General features: G+C 39.3%; 1 protein-coding gene across 4 annotated transcripts in view; it reads left to right on the plus strand.

Annotated features, from left to right (window-relative positions):
• Positions 1 to 3,365: 3,365 nt before the first annotated feature.
• Positions 3,366 to 18,047, plus strand: part of Nachralpha4 (nicotinic acetylcholine receptor alpha4) — a 237,813-nt gene continuing 223,131 nt past the window's right edge. For 3 of the 4 annotated variants that reach the window (XM_076435323.1, XM_076435325.1, XM_076435330.1), the window contains exon 1: positions 3,366 to 3,515. The gene's annotated coding sequence lies outside the window, so the exon portion shown is untranslated. The other variant, XM_076435324.1, reaches the window with a different exon arrangement.

The following is an 18,047-nucleotide window of genomic DNA, read 5'->3' on the forward strand; positions in this document are numbered from 1 at the left end:
ACGTTCAGCGCCATAACGGCCTCGAGAGACTATTGAAGAGAGTAACCGGTGCTTGTCCAACCGTTTTGTAGTCTCTCGAAATTTAATGAAACAAAAGTGCAGTCCTTCAATAAATGTTTAAGCATTTACTGCAGCGTTTGTCGTAAAATTCTTGAAGGACTATCCTTGACGATCAAGGGAGGGGCTAACATAACTTCTAGTGTCTCGTATTTTTCGAGTACGTAATATTAACGACGTCGGAGCGTCTAGTTAATTACAAAATAAAGGTGATTTGTATCTGCCATTGAAAAAGAAAAAAAACAGTGAAAGAAATGGTAGTAATGTTAATAAATATTATAGATTGAAATCGTTGTTGGACTAATGGTGTTATCGATTATGTTGTTTAGTCTCTGTAGAGAAATGTTCAATGAAAATAATGTAACTTGTGTCTAGTAGAAATCAACATATTATCGAGGACCGAAATGCCAGAATGCACGCAATAATTTGATGGTCATCAGGGATGTATAATATTTATCGAATTATTCCGAGAACCACCGCAGCGGTATTGCCATTGGTATGCCATGTCTGGTGTCCATGGAATTTTGCAAATACATTCTGAGAATAACTTTCTTGGATACAACCACATTCTATGGGGTTAGACGCACAATTGGGTCACATTCGCTCTTCTCTTGATATCTGTTCATGTAACTGTCTTCAATAATTGTCATCAAAATTATCTTCTGTGTTAAACAATGATAATTGTTTAATTACTTAAGAAATATATTCCGTAATACTTCATTAAAATACACGAGGAGATGCGTCATGCTGTCTCCGCAGGGACGAGGAGATGTCCCGTTTGTGCCATAAAAGAAGCTAGCGGAACATTAAACGTCACGAGAGAATTTTTCTGCTGATCTTAACAGTTCCAAAGAAAACAGGTTGTAGCACTTTTACGTTCCACCCTCTGCGCATAACTTTTTATTATGTATCCCGCTAGTATCATTTATCGTTGGCATTTTGTTGGGCCTTTGTTGCAATATTGGTTGGCAAACCGTTAGAAATGTCGCCTTTTTATGCAGCTGGGCCAACGATCATGGCCAATGACGGGCCAACGTCACTATAATACGAACGGCCAACTGGGACCGCTGACATATTATTCTGATCTTCTCTTCTACGGTTATTTTCACAGTGTATCGTAAATAATATACAGTAGCGGACGAAAGTTTAAGACCGCTCTAAAGAAGACGATAACTTTTTTCATATTGTGCTATACGATTTGAACTTTTTTGGGTAGCTAGAGCAATTAGTTTACTAAAGGATGCGAAAAGAAATTTTTTCGAAAATTGCAATTGATCGGAATTGTTGAAAAAAATACTAAAAGTTGAATTTTTAACTTTTTTATGTGGGCCTATATTGAAAATTTAAAAAATACGTTTTGTAAAATCGGTCGACGTTGCAATGAGACAACGTTTAAAGATGGTAAAAATTGCAGATCTGCGATTTTCTGTCCCGATTCTATTGTACTTCAAACGAATAATATACCAGCAGTATTAAAATAATAACTTGGATTATTACAATGCTGAGAATACGTTTTCATGTGAAATAATTTTGATAAAAAAAGGTATCAAATATAATTTTTATAAAAAGTACTTTCGAAACGAAGGAGAACAATTTCAGGCTTACTCCCGGTTTTACAACGAAAAGAAAATAAATGTCTAAACCGATTCAAAGATTAGTATCACGCCCCATGTGACCGATCGGTCACGTTGGCAATCAATGTGTTGATCGTCTCGTCGTAAACCCAGATCCGTTCCAATACAGCACATTCTCATGCAATCACGATTTCAGCTCTCCTCTTTCGAAAAAGCAGGGTCATAATAAATAAGTGAAAATGTTCATGACAGTTTGCAAATATTCTTCGAAGACGGAGTATAATTATGTATTAACTTACTACATACTGATATCTTCGTATGTAGTTCTTGTTTTCTCAATTCATTGTTTTTTGTTATTTTATTCATTTACTAGTTATTCCGGAGTCACCTACTGGCACATCTGCTCAAAAGGCAACAAGTTATAAATAATTGTAGCAGGATCTTGCTCTCTCACTTAATGGTACATTCACTAGGTTTACGAGTCAGTAAAACTGACTACATATTTTACATTGCTTTATAAAAATTCCAAGAACGTGCTTATCCAAATTTTCAGCCGTTTTTGTATATAATTTCTACCCAAAGAAATAAATTGTAATAATTAGACTGCAGATCTTGATGCAAAATAAAAATTGGCTGCATCGATTACAAGCCACAGAAACCAAATAACAAATTCTTTCTTCTTTTAATTATCTTATTAAGCTGAAGCTAATACACCGATGTCCTCAAATCTTGTTAATTAATATATCCACTGAATTTAATTGTAAATACATGATCATTTTTGTCATAAATGCATACAATCCGCAGTCTAGTAATAATTCTTCGGAGATGTACCTCTACCCTTAAACGTATTGTTAAGATAAATATAAAAATTAGTGTAAGGGATTGTCGTAAAAGAAACACCAATGTCATGGTTGTCAACATTATTTCTGTTCATAAAAAAACTTTTCATGAGTATTGGAAGCAACATGTCGTGTTCAAGTGTAGCTGTGACAAGCAAAGACTTCAAATAAGCCCTAAAAAGTTTTATTCTGTTTTTTATTGATTTGTTTTCAACTGAAAATTTGTCAACCCTGATTGCATAAACATATCTAATTTGTTGGAAATTTAATGCAGTTGAAACGTGTAAAAAGAACTAGTTGCACTTTCTGCAACGAAAATATAGCTGGCAACAATTCCTTTTCAACGCGGTACACATATTTTCGCGTAATTCTCATCGTATGAAATTTTACAGTTGAAAAACAAAAGGTGTCCTAACCATTGCGACAGTCTCTTACTAAACAACGGAATCCTGGAAAACCGTGTGAAACGCAGATCGAGTTCCACCAAGCAGGGCGAATTGAATCGGGCGAGAGATTCGGCCGAAACTCTCTCATCCTGTTATGTCTCGTCCCCATCAATTTATCGATTAAATCGTGCTGTTTACACGGATCGAAAGAAAGAGAGAAAAATGATCAGCCCGCGAACAAAGAAGCGTTTCGTGGGCGGAGCGTCGGGGTTTTTTTCCATCTGGCGTCTTGCGGACAACTGTACCAATGTCTCGCCCCGCGTGTGCACCGTGTAAATCGCGTTGCTGCGCGCGCAGAACTGGTCCAGATTCGCGAGACCCCGGAGTGTAGTCTCTCCTTCTCGCCCTTCGCTCTCTCGTTCTGGGGGGTTCCCCTGTTCCCCTATACCCCTGTTGCCCCTGATCCCCTGCTACCCCTGTTACTCCTGGTTTTCTGGTACGTGTGCGTGCCCAGTGGCGCCGCCACCAGCGAAATCCTTCAACTCCGGACCAGAGGAGTCTTCACCCCCTTGGTTCAGTCGTGGGTGCAGTGCGTAAGGGTGTGCAGCGGTCACGGAAGCTGCTTGAAGACCGGCGTGGCTTGAGCGCGCGAGGGTTAGGTCAGTGTCTGTCAAATTGTCAACCGTGGAAATTAGCAGTTCACCATCCGTCTCACTCATTCCCATCGACCAGAAATCGGATCTTTAATCGACGCGGCGCGCGGCGGATTACTATCCGGAGATTCCGTATCCCGCGAGGATATATCACTTCAGGATTATGTTTTTGTGAATTGACGACACTAGTGACGAGAAGTTGGAGAAAGAGTTCCGGAGTTTCGGATCGCTTATTTTTGTGCCGAGAGTGACGACCTTGGAGCTTTTCGAAGATTCAATGGGAATGGATGTTGCCAGTGATAGGGGGTGGCTTATACAGAACGTAAACAGAGTTCTGTAGTTTCCGAAATTTTCGTTAATCCATTACCCTCGCACATAGAATACGCTTCTACACAGTTGTTCCAGAGATTTAACGGTGTTTAGGATCCAGCTGCGGATTCTGGATCGCGAGAGCTTTCCAGAACTTCGAATTTTTGTTTGCTTAAAAATGGTACATATGCTATGGAGGTTTCAGGCTCGACGGGATACTGTTTAATAAACATACGCGGTCGGGTGAGGATAATTCGCGAATATAAACACGAACGTTTTTAGGGGATGCAAGTATACGTTTCATAACGGATATCGAAGTTATTGTCATATTTTGTGTAATAACGTGTGAATAATAATTAAGAATCTTCTTATCGTTTAAATCGATTAATTTCTCGTTTGATCCTCGGTATGTCCCTACAAAGCGGAACAGTAAAAACGATTAGTTAATGTCATTTTAATACATTTTTACGCAGATGCGAGTTGGAGATGTTAAAATTACAATGACCACCCTGTTTTCGTACATTTGTTTGTCACTGTGTAAATATTAACATTTTAAAGTGACTACTTGATGAGCACTGTTGAGTAATGTATGGCCTACATGTAACTGTGCACAGATTTTACGCAGTTATATAATTCTTAATATAATAACCAATTATACGATTTGATTGTACACGTTTTGATCTCATTGAAAGATTATTAGTAAGTGTTGAAATTTGTTTGAAAAGAAAGTTTGTCTAATTTTTTAATTAAAAATGTGATCGAAAACTATTTGCAACATATTTTTGAAATTCTCGTTACACATTAGAAGTACAATTAATGACGGCATTGACACATTGATATCTTTTCATCATCGAACAGTTAGTTATCTTCACACAATTCCATGTAACTGTGATAGTACGCATGTATCTACTCTTTTTCGTAACGTTTTCCTACAAGAAAATTCTAATTAATCATTTATCAAATTTCCGTACCAATCATACGAAAATAATCAGGCAATTTACTATGTTTAATTATTAGATTGCGGATCTTTATGCAAAATAAAAAGTTTGTGCATCCATTGCAAGACACAGGAGCTAACTATAAATATTTATTTTTCATTAATAATTTGAATGTGGTGAAAATAATATATGAATGTTTTAAACTGCACCTGCTCGTTTCTTTCATAAATGCATAAAATCCGGAGTCTATTAATTATTATTTCATTAACTATCTGTAGCTCGAAAAAGACAATTCTGAGGTACAATTTGATTTGTTCTGTGAACCACGAATACTGGCGGTGGCGTAAAACTTTATAACCCGTAGTGTATATGCATGAATCATGTTGTTAGTGGAAGTAGTGTTCACGTGAAAATTGTTACGCCAATTGATCGAACGTGAATTAATAGATTGTCCGGAAAGTTTGTGACGTTTCTGACTGGCAGGGACTTTATGAGACCATCCGCTCATCATTGGACACTAATTGTAACATCCAGGTATACAATATGAACCCACGTAACTTGATCAGCTTGATTATACCCACTTTCATCGGTAGATGAGTTCGGCTGAAATTTTTCTTATTTTCAATAACTCCAACTTAATCGAGTTAACATTGTGATTTTCAAATAATTGTTTCACACGAAAATTGCGGTAACCAAAATGCACAATAATATGTGGTATTATTATATAATGTATATATTCGTTGATTAACGCTGTATTATTAAAATAATGGTTGGCAATTAATGATCAACTATTTCAGCAAAAACCGCGGTTATAATTGAGTTTGTTATGTTTGCTAATTTACGCGACGCAATCGATTCCATCGATTTTCTTTGTTGTCCTAATAAAACAAATACTCCACTCCAGTATATTATTCGTACTTCATTAGCATTGTCACTCGAAGCATTAAAGTATTTACTTTCTACGAGTGTATTAATAAATATTTTAATTGAATTTCTTCTTCGGAGATTAAAGCATATTTTCATATTTACGAAGGGGTCCAATTTATTCATTCGAGTATTGAATCTGTAACTGTGTTGAAAGTGATCAACTAGAAACGATAGCTGCTATAAGGTGCCGTGTTGAATTATGGAACAATACGTGTGTGTGTTTGCGAGTGTGGAGGAAGGTGGTCAGTTTCGGAAGACAAGTAGACACAATAAAATTTCTCTTCTGCTACTGCAATTTTGATACGGTCAACGTCGACAGTGTCCGAATTTAATAAAAAGAAATTTTTCCATTTATATCCGCGTTTTTGTTGCGGTTCCCATCAAGCATCTATGAATATTAATTAATTTCATAATTGCTACTTATAACTAGACAGTGGATCTCTATGCAAAATAAAAAAATTTTCTACCTGAATTGCAAGAAATTTTTCTTTTTAAATGTGTTTAATATTGGTTTGGCAAGAAAGTAATTTCGGTATTTTAACGTGAAATAAAATCGAATTTCTTTATTCAAGCGATGAACTTTAATCAATAAAGTATTTTCTTATTTATTCTTTTTGGCAAAAGATCATCGAACAAAAGGGAAAATGTCTTATTCATTAAAGTTCATTGCTTGAATAAAAAAGTTGGGCACTATTTCGCCTGAAAATACCGAAATTACTTTCTGGCCAATCCAATACTTGAAAATAACAATATTCTTAAATTCTCCTAAAGTTTTTGCTATTTTAAATTACACACCTACTCTTTCTCGTCAGAAATGCATCAAATCCGCTGTCTACTTATAACAAATCTTTCGAGTACCCGAAACAAACGTGATCGAGTAAAATGAAATAATAAGTGGAATATCAAGTCAAGCAAGAATGATATCTGACATATTCTCCTTTATCGTTTCGTCTTTTATCATGAAATCACGATCGCATTGATTGCTTGTAAATTCTTAAGTGCGACATCTACTACAACGATTTCGTTTCTTAGTACGTTTATGGTTGAGTACTTAAGCATGAGCACAGAGAATGGCAATTGCTCCTTTCAAAGTAATAATAACAAGACTGCTCCTAATTATACGGGATTGTTCCACAAACTCTAAAGAGACTTTAAACACTGAACTCAACTAGTTTGTATTGTTGAAATTAAAAATAAGCAGGAAAATTACACATCTTTTCCTACAAAATACGTCTGAATCAATAAACGTATCGGACGAGCGTCCATTAACCGTCTCTGAAATTTCAATAATTGTAAAATAGAAAATGTCCGTGATTTTAACGAGAGTGATTCCAGTGTTATTTGCGGAGCTTGTGTTCGAAGACGTACGATGTATCGAGTTCTCATTCGGAATATTGACCCATATATATATCTGTGCTCCGGAAGTATAATGACACAACTGCAAAAATTGAAGATTCGGTTTAATTCTTCTATGAGAGTAGTTTATAGACATTGTTGGTTATTATTGCAACTTTAAAGTTATTTCAATTTATAAGATAATAAATACCAGCCTCGATTTGCATTATGTCGATTTACAAACATCTAGTAAATGCAGTTTTGAGCCCGCCAAATTTTACTTGAATACATTAATATGAGATACAGGACTGTAGTCTGATCAATGATTGGATATTCTACTGAAGAATTGACTGCTGGTACGTCCCGTAGTCTTTTGTTTCGGGGCGTATAATGCTTTTCAATCGGACAACACACGGTGCGAGAGGAGTTGCCGAAACCTGACCAAGTTTCATCGGCGAATATTTTCTCGAACAAGCGTGTGTGTGAAGGAATCAAGAACGAAGACGTGTTTGTTAGGGACTGGGTGGTGTGCGACGCCGACGACGACGACGGAGGAAAAGATCCTCTCTCTCTCTCTCACTCCTCGGTCTCTCTTTTTCTTTTAGAAAGAAGGTCACCTTTTCTGAAGAGGGCGCGATTATCCAAAATAAAATATCGTTGACCTAGTTAGCAGCGTAAAAGTAATTAGACATTCGCGGTCTGGCCTCTGTGTAGAGACCAGTCGGGGAGTGTAGGCGAGAGAGCCGGAGTGTTGATCGATCCTTGGTCGTTGGTGAGCGCATGTACGCACGATCCATCGTAAATTCACGTTTCCACTTGTGTATCGGTGCGTGCGGTGACATCCGCTTGAAATACGACACGCGGAACACCCATTCTAGAGCTACGATGCCTCGAAGAGGAGCGAATTTAGTCTCTTACGGGTCATTCAAATCCCTGGTCACGCGGGGACTAATAATTCCAGGACTTCGCAATGACAGCTCGCATTCATTGTTCCTTTCCGTGACACTGATATAGCCGAAAGCTCATAACATGCGGCTACGAACAGGAAACCGTACGATACTGTAAATATTGCTTACAAGGGAAGAATCCCCAAGTGTCCGATTTCGATTTTGATAATTTTTTGTGAGACGATGGCACATGGTGCACAACTGACATAACTCTAGAAAACGTATTTTTTCAATTTTCGTAAAAGGTCGTGAAAACGATCGTAAAAAACGATCTTTACTATTTCCTTCGTGTTTTCGACCAAATGGAATTTTTCCAAGATGATTATTATACAACCGCTGATAAACCAATCCGTCTGGAATCTGAAAAAGTCGCAATTTGTTCATACAGGATGTTCGACTACAAGTGGGAGAAAAAAGAGGCGTTCTCCATGACAATGTTAGACGAAAATGAAGAATAAGAAAATTACTATTTCGGTTTCATCTTTTAGTTATTAAGAATTAAAAATCCGCCTAGAATGCGACAACCCGACCAACAGAGGTGAACGTTGCGTATGTCATAGCAATTTTAAGGGATAAACAGAAATTCATTCTGCTGTTTTTACAGCAAATGCTGAAAAGAAACTTAATTATTCAATATAATTTTGACAATTATCTCGAGGAAATGATTGAAACATTGTTTTACACTACGACCATTTCAAGACAACTCCATCGTTACAATCGAAACAGTTTGCCACGTCATAATTACAATTTCTCGGAACTGTTTCGACAAGTGGAGAACCGGTGTGTCAACAATTTTCAATTCCAGTCATGAAGTCTGATACAAAACAAATGCTAGCTCGATGACCCGATAGAACATGGAAATTTCCGTGGCGGGAATTTAATATCTCAGTGGCAGAGCCGCCATTGAGATAATCCTAATCTTAACACTGATGAGTACTTTACCTGAACTAATCAGACAGGCTCCATAACGATCGTTGAAAATCGGATTAAACGCTGTCAGATATAGACAGAAATTTACATCCGGCGGTTATCTCGTCGAATTGCACCGTACTTTCCTGTAATGGCCTTCCGCGAGATACGCGAATCAATCAGTCGTTGGTCGATTCGCGATGCACCGCTTCGGAAATGATGGGTTCAGCACTTCGTTGTCCTTTAATAGCAATGCTTGCGCTCGCGTATGCTTTTGTTTGTGATAAATTAAACGTGCTGTGCTCTCTGCCAGCTCGTTTCTAACAGTTACTCACATCTCTATTCAACGTATTCAGCAGGCGTTGATTATTTTTTAACTCTAACACAGTGGGTCGTATCTGTAAAAAAAAGAGGCGGAGTTAATTGAAAAGTGTTCACGTCATGACATTGGTCAGAACTAGGTCTTCTCGGGAGATAATACTTGATTGAAGTAGACTGAATCGTTCTTGCAATGCAGAACAAATTTTTCCAGGCTCGATTATTGTTATACATGTCTCTTCATGTTATTGTCATGGACATGTCATGTTAGTGTCAATCGACCAAATATCTGGCAAGAATATTTTTTCCAAAGCTCATTTTTTCGGAGTTATCAAGGTCATTGTGTTTTTTTGACACATACCTACATTCTTTTTTATTGTATCGTGTAATTGATCGAAAAATACATTTATATATATATATATATATATATATATATATATATAATATCATGCCCTTGAAATGACCTTGATCTTTGAAAATTAAAGTTTTACCTAAAACTGATGTCTATCGAAATCGCAGGCTTTGAAGAGCGTGAATGTAATGTTACGGATGACGAACAGGTGTTCGGTATCATCTCTGGCAGGAACCGTCCTAGATAAACGAACAGAGTTTTTCTCCAGATAAACATACATAACTGTTTGGGTTGGTTTGGGGCCCAAGCGTGCGCGCGACCAGCTGGTCGTTGACAGGATGCGAATGTTCACTTGAAGGGTGCTGACAGGTGCCACCCGTCATTGAGGGGCTATATAAGCCCTTACATTTCTGCTCTCGGGGGCTAGTACTGTCGTAATCACGAATAGTGTCGCGTCGTGCTGCATCTCGGAAGTCAACTACCAGTGAGATCGGACGTTCGTTCCTTTTGAATCAAAGTTTAACCGTACAGATTCCGCGAGTTCGGTCTAAAATCTGTTAGGCAGTGACAAGGTTGCTCCGAGTCCCCCGCATTGCCAGTGCGTCAACACCGTGCGTCTTAGCTTAGGTAATATCACCTTTCAATTTCTTTCCTATTCTAAATTCAGTTCATTCGCGACACAAGTACACTTGTAGAACGAAACTCTATAGTAAGAATATATTTGTCTTCTTTGATAATTAACTTAAATTCATTAAACCCATAATTATCGTCCAATATCCTAACCAAGTAATTGAACGCCCCCACATGATACAATCTTACCGCTCGGATTGTATCAATTAAATTATACTAGTTACGAGGCTTACTAATTATCCTAGCAATTCCCTGATTAACCATTAGGTTCTTTCGCGACATTCCAATTGTCAGAACAGAGATTTATCCAACCTAGCGGCTCCCCAGCTTTGCATTGGGTTCGTCCGCATCCTAACAGCTCCCTGATTTCGCATCAGGTTCGTCTGTGCTATTATACAACCTCCTAGCAGCTCCCCGGTTTTGCATCGGGTTCGTCTGCGTTTGACTCTATTCCTAGAGGCTCCCTGACTTCGCGTCAGGTTCGTCCTCGCTGTCAATAATCCTAGCGGCTCCCCAATTTCGCATTGGGTTCGTCCTCGTTCCTTAACTAACAAATTTATATCATATTCCTAGGGTAATAACCCTTCGCCGGTCACTCGTGCTGCTCGCGGCCCTGGCTCGTAACAGAACTGGTGACAGCGCTGGGATCTGTTCAATTATTTTAGGATCACTTTAATTTTGGGTTTACTACGTTAAATTACTCGTAGCTGAGTATTGACAATATACTAGTTTTCCTAGTTACGTCTCAATATTATTAGCAATATACTAGTTTTCGCTAGTCACGCTTTTATACCAATGATATACTAGTTTTCCTAGTTAAAAGGTTTCGATATACTAGTTTTCCTAGTTGAAAGGTTTCGGTAATATACTAGTTTTCTCTAGTTACATTCTTTAAAAATGCCGAATTCAGCTGCAAATACTTCTTCCGTTGACATAATGAACTTGACGGTTTCACTTGCAAATTCTATGTCGCTGTTGACGCAAAAGACATGCTTACAGAATATTACTTCGACAATTCCGACCTTTAACGGGGAAGACCCCTCTTTGATTCGTTTCGCGCAAACTTTAGAGGACGGGTTAACTTTGATTCCGGAGGGTACGGAAACCGAGTATCTGGCAATTGTTCTTACTAAGCTCGTCGGGCCAGCACGTAGATGCACATTAGAGCACAAGTTTACTACCGTAAAAGCGTTAATTCAACATTTGAAGAAACGGTTCGCTCCCGGCAAGAGCCTATCATATTATCAAGTGGAAATCGCGAAACTACATATTCGCGAAGGAGAAAGCCTACGACAATACATCGATAGGACAAGCCACTTGGTCTACTGTACGCGCGGAGCCATGAGGGAAAAATACGAGGCACATGCTGAAGAATTTATCAAATTGATGGAAAAGGACGTCATTGAAAACTTCATCGATGGATTACCGGATCGGATTTCCCTGAAGGTGTCGGCTATCTTGAAGGATATAAAAAATCTGGAGGATGCTTACGACGCCGTGCTACAGATAGATAAACGATTAAGGAATCGACGACAGTCGCCTCGGAGTGAATCACCATCAAGGTGGTCCCGCCGAGATTCATATGACCAGGACTCTCGCTACCGCGATCGTGAAGTGCCATATCCCTTATCTCCAAGCAAATATGACCGACACAGGGATCAACGCACGAGACCATCTGGTTTTGAGGAGGAAAGAGAAGGACGAGCGTCTGCCTGGACCTTGCGTCACAGGAGCCCCTCCGGTTCCCCCTCCAATCGTTCGGATTCGTCAATTGTGAGAGACGGAGAGAAACGGTATACAATTTTAAAAAATTCCGATAGGAATCGCATGTCAAAATCGTATTGTTGGCATTGCGGAACATCCGGACACGATGGAAAATTCTGCAAGAATCGACCGCGTAGTCCGCGATTCCAAAGAGATTCGCGAGATTCGTCCGTGGAATCGAACAAATCTTTAAACTTCGATCGCGCTCACCGTACAGGCGACACGATGAGCGAAAACAAAGAAGTTCGCCAAAGAACTGTCCGCTTCGAGGAAAAACCCTCATCAAGGAAGCTCCAGCACCACGAATCAAAATCAAAATCCCAGAACTGGAATCAGGCACGGGAGAATTTCTAATTGATGGTGGAGCATCCGTAAATTTAGTCGTTCTTGACGTTTTAGGAGAAGGAGCAGAAATTGTTTCACGCGAAGAAATTGAAATAACTGGTCTTACTATAAATCCAATTCGCACTCTAGGAACTACGATACTTCACATACACGAAGCTCCTGCGTTTTTCTACGTAGTGAAGCGTCTTGCAATAGAAGCAGATGGACTTATAGGAAGCCCATTTTTAAAACAGGAAGAAGCAGAAATTTCTTATTACCATGGGACACTGGTATTAAAAAATAAGCCCATCAGGCCTATTCGATTTTCAAATTACCAGCAGGACTCAGATGTACGGACCAAACATCGCATCGATGCCCGAACATCTCAACAGATTGCCATAAGAATAGCTAATCCAAGGATAAAAGAAGGCTATTTACCACGCATAAAAACGCACAAACAACTCTACATAGGAGAAGCCGCCGTCCTGAACGACGGAGGAAAATGTCATGTTATGGCAACCAACACTAGCGAGGAAGCCATAGACGTAGAAATAGAGCCACAAATCGTGGAACCTTACGACATTTTGAGCACATCAGATGAAGATATTTATTCAGAGGTACGTCAACATTGTAATTTCAAAACTAGAGAAGATAGGATACAGGGAATCTCCGAAACGCTAAATTTGAGTCACCTGAACAAAGAAGAACGGTGTAGCATCACCGCATTGATAAAGGAATTTCCCGATCGATTTTATCTCCCCGGAGATAAATTAGGGAAGGCATCTGATTTCAAGCACTCCTTACATACAACTGATGAGATTCCGATTAACACGAGACAGTATCGCTACCCTCCTGTACACCAAGAGGAAATAAAAAAGCAAATCAATGGCTTATTATCCGATGGTATTATTACTCCGTCGAAATCTCCGTACAATTCACCCTTGTGGATTGTACCCAAAAAACTAGATGCGCAAGGAAACAAACGTTGGCGCATGGTAATAGATTTTCGTGCGCTTAACGAGAAGACCATTTCCGATAAATATCCACTGCCTCAAATTACGGAAATATTGGATCGTCTCGGAGGAGCCAAATACTTCTCCGTTTTCGATCTCGCCAGTGGGTTTCACCAAATAGAAATGGATCCGAAAGACAGACAGAAGACAGCTTTCACCACCCCTAATGGACATTATGAATTTTCACGAATGCCGTTTGGTTTGAAAAATGCACCACCTACTTTTCAACGCCTCATGGATCAGGTATTAACTGGACTCCAGGAAACGGACGTTTTCATTTACCTGGATGATATCGTGGTTTACGCTGCGTCATTACACGAACACAACATTAAAGTCAGGAAATTATTAAACCGTTTGCGAGAACATGGTTTAACTCTTCAAACCAATAAATGCGAATTCTTACGAAAAGAAGTTGCATACCTTGGACATATTATTTCAAGACAGGGAGTAAAACCTGATCCCCGAAAATTAAAGGCTGTCAAGGATTTCCCAACGCCTACCTCACAGAAAAATATACAACAGTTTTTGGGTTTAGTAGGATATTACCGAAGATTCGTACCAGATTTCACTACAAAAGCAAAATCTTTAATTGACCTTCTAGGAAAGGGCAAAAAATTCAAATGGACTGAAGAACAGGAAAACAGTTTTAAGCAGTTACGTGAAGAACTCTGTCGAGAGCCTATTTTACAATATCCAGATTTTAGCAAACCATTCGTCGTTACAACAGACGCCTCCGAATATGCCGTTGGAGCCGTGCTTAGTCAAGGCGAAATAGGAAATGATCTGCCGATCGCTTATGCATCGCGCAGCCTCAACAAAGCAGAGAGAAATTATTCAGCCACGGAAAAAGAATGTTTAGCAATGGTATACGCCGTCAAATATTTCCGACCGTATGTGTACGGAACAAAATTCACATTGGTTACAGATCATCGACCATTAGTTTGGCTGCATTCTGTGAAAGATCCGACATCAAGACTCATGAAATGGAAGCTCCGACTATTAGAATATGATTATCAGGTTGTCCATAAATCTGGAAAAACAAATAAGAATGCTGATGCATTATCACGTAATCCTACTTCCACCTGTTTACCACTCATCCCGAGGGAAGTCAAAGACCCCGATTTTAAAATCCAAATACCGAAAACAGCTGTCGACGCTGTTTCAATAGGACAACGCGTCAGACAACTACATCGAGACCGAGAAAAACGGCCGAAATATCAACAAACAAGCAGCAGTTCAGATGAGACGGAACAACCCGCCCTGGGGAAGGTTCAACACTCACCAATTATTAACATAAATAGAACTCTTCCGAGTTTATCTAAAGAGATAGTGATGCCAGACGAAGATCAGGACAACGCACACCATTTTTTGCCCGCAGCAAACTCCACAGAAATTTTTTCTACGGATAAGAATACGACCTTATCTGGTGATTTAATTTCGTTTGAGGAGCCACTGGAAAACACCGTTATAGAGAATAGGAACAATTTACAGCAGGATGTACCCTACATACCGCAGGTACCATTTCCTGAAATAGGTGGAATTTTGCAACCCAACGTAATTCGATTTCCAAACAATATAATACGCAAAGCAAGGACGCGGCAACTACCTGATCGCACAGCCGACCCTTACCCTTTCGTTGACGCCGATACCGATGGTTCTTCTACCGAAACTGACCTGGAAGCGCCGCCGGAACCGAAACAGAGGATTAGCATTTCTTCAAACACCCTTACCGCAAAGGAAGACCATTATGTACATTTCGTATCAGCTGATCGCAACCTAATAACCCCCGTAGGAAAACTGTTACTGGACACAGGATTGATAAATAAGCAGGAACTTTTAGCTGCACGACCGAAAAAGGGACAGGTCATAATTTCAAACAATGGGTTATTTAAAACCTTTAGCATTGTAATTTCTGATAACTTCTATGATAAACCAAAAAGATTGGATATAATTAATGGATTGAAAACTCTTCAATCTGCTTTAGAACAAAATAGGAGCAAATCTTTTCGAATATCCGCCACCGGAGATCATCATAAATCATCGCCTGATGAACTTTTCAAAGCATTAAAAGAAGTCTTTACAGATTCAACTTATCAAATTACAATATGTAACTGTGTTATTACTACACCTTCCGTAGAAGACAGGCAAGAAATCATCCATGAAGCACATGATAGCCTAATAGGAGGGCATAAAGGAGTTACAAAAACCTACAATCGCATTCGATCAAGATTTCATTGGCCGCACATGCGCAACGAAATTCAGGATTACATCCGAAAATGTAAAAGTTGTCAGGAGCAAAAATTAGTCAGAACGAAAACTCGACGACCTATGTTGATCACCGACACACCGTTGGACGCATTTGAAAAAATTTCATTAGATACCGTTGGACCATTACCAATTACACCTGGAGGGAACCGATACATTCTCACCATGCAGGACAATCTAACCAAATATTGTATTGCAGTAGCGATACCTAATATCCGAGCCACTACCATCGCAGATGCTTTTGCACGGCATTTTATTGCAATATATGGGACACCTCGAGCCATACTCACGGATAAGGGAACCAGCTTCATTGGAACTCTTATGACAAATCTGTCAGAAATATTCAAGATTAAACAAATCACCACCTCCGGATATCGACCACAAACTAATGGATCATTGGAGCGAAGCCATATTGTTCTTACAGAATACCTCAAACACTATATGGAGAACTACGAGGATTGGGATTTATTAATTCCGTTTGCAATGTTTTCTTATAATACGTCTGTTCATGAAGCTACCAACTTCACACCATATGAATTAATTTTTGGTAAACAGGCTCGAGAGCCAACCTCATTTCCAACCGGTACAATTTTGAAGACATATGGAGACTATTTATCGGAACTAATAACAAATATAGTCCGAATCCGTAATATAGCAGCAAATGGAAACCATGCATAACGATCTTCTAAGGAGCAGGACTACCTCCACCGACAGCAGTCTCTACCTGAGCACCACCTAGCAATAAGTACACTTACACCTACACTACACTCGTTAAAAATTTTTTCTCTTCAGTTTATTTTTTTTTCTCTCCACTTTTTTCTTTTTTTTCTTAAAGTCTATTGTATCTAGGACGTTTCCTTCCTGATGAGAAAGCATCACGGGAACCGCGATGTTTCTTCTTGGTGGGGAGATGTTACGGATGACGAACAGGTGTTCGGTATCATCTCTGGCAGGAACCGTCCTAGATAAACGAACAGAGTTTTTCTCCAGATAAACATACATAACTGTTTGGGTTGGTTTGGGGCCCAAGCGTGCGCGCGACCAGCTGGTCGTTGACAGGATGCGAATGTTCACTTGAAGGGTGCTGACAGGTGCCACCCGTCATTGAGGGGCTATATAAGCCCTTACATTTCTGCTCTCGGGGGCTAGTACTGTCGTAATCACGAATAGTGTCGCGTCGTGCTGCATCTCGGAAGTCAACTACCAGTGAGATCGGACGTTCGTTCCTTTTGAATCAAAGTTTAACCGTACAGATTCCGCGAGTTCGGTCTAAAATCTGTTAGGCAGTGACAAGGTTGCTCCGAGTCCCCCGCATTGCCAGTGCGTCAACACCGTGCGTCTTAGCTTAGGTAATATCACCTTTCAATTTCTTTCCTATTCTAAATTCAGTTCATTCGCGACACAAGTACACTTGTAGAACGAAACTCTATAGTAAGAATATATTTGTCTTCTTTGATAATTAACTTAAATTCATTAAACCCATAATTATCGTCCAATATCCTAACCAAGTAATTGAACGCCCCCACATGATACAATCTTACCGCTCGGATTGTATCAATTAAATTATACTAGTTACGAGGCTTACTAATTATCCTAGCAATTCCCTGATTAACCATTAGGTTCTTTCGCGACATTCCAATTGTCAGAACAGAGATTTATCCAACCTAGCGGCTCCCCAGCTTTGCATTGGGTTCGTCCGCATCCTAACAGCTCCCTGATTTCGCATCAGGTTCGTCTGTGCTATTATACAACCTCCTAGCAGCTCCCCGGTTTTGCATCGGGTTCGTCTGCGTTTGACTCTATTCCTAGAGGCTCCCTGACTTCGCGTCAGGTTCGTCCTCGCTGTCAATAATCCTAGCGGCTCCCCAATTTCGCATTGGGTTCGTCCTCGTTCCTTAACTAACAAATTTATATCATATTCCTAGGGTAATAACCCTTCGCCGGTCACTCGTGCTGCTCGCGGCCCTGGCTCGTAACAGTAATTAAACATGTTTACTATCGCAATACTGATGATACCCAACGGCTTGAAATCCCGATCAGTTTTAATTTAATTTAAACAATGCAAGCGAAAATTGACATGGTATTCATTTACGGTAAAGCTGATCATTGTTTGAGGTGAATTTGAACTTCAATTTTCGAAAAAGATGTAGTTATGTGTAAAAAAACATCGATGTCCTTGATAACTCCGAAAAAAATGACCTTCGGAAAAAAATATTCTTGCCAGATATTTGGTGCAATTACGCCATGCACATTATGTAACAAATATTTTTTGCATCACAATAACCTGAAGACATATTTAGGTGGCCTTACTTAAAAGGACCACCCTGTATTATAATCAGTATGTAAATAATTAAATTGTTAATAACATCTAAGAATTATACTTACTTTCGTCAGTTCTGTTGTACATTATGATATGTATGTATGTCGTATACATACATAAATATCACGTGTTTGAAAACATACGTTTATTAACGTATTTACATACAACATATCATTGATTCTTTTCT

Source organism: Lasioglossum baleicum, chromosome 12 (genome assembly GCF_051020765.1).
Source record: "Lasioglossum baleicum chromosome 12, iyLasBale1, whole genome shotgun sequence".
NCBI lineage: Eukaryota > Metazoa > Arthropoda > Insecta > Hymenoptera > Halictidae > Lasioglossum > Lasioglossum baleicum.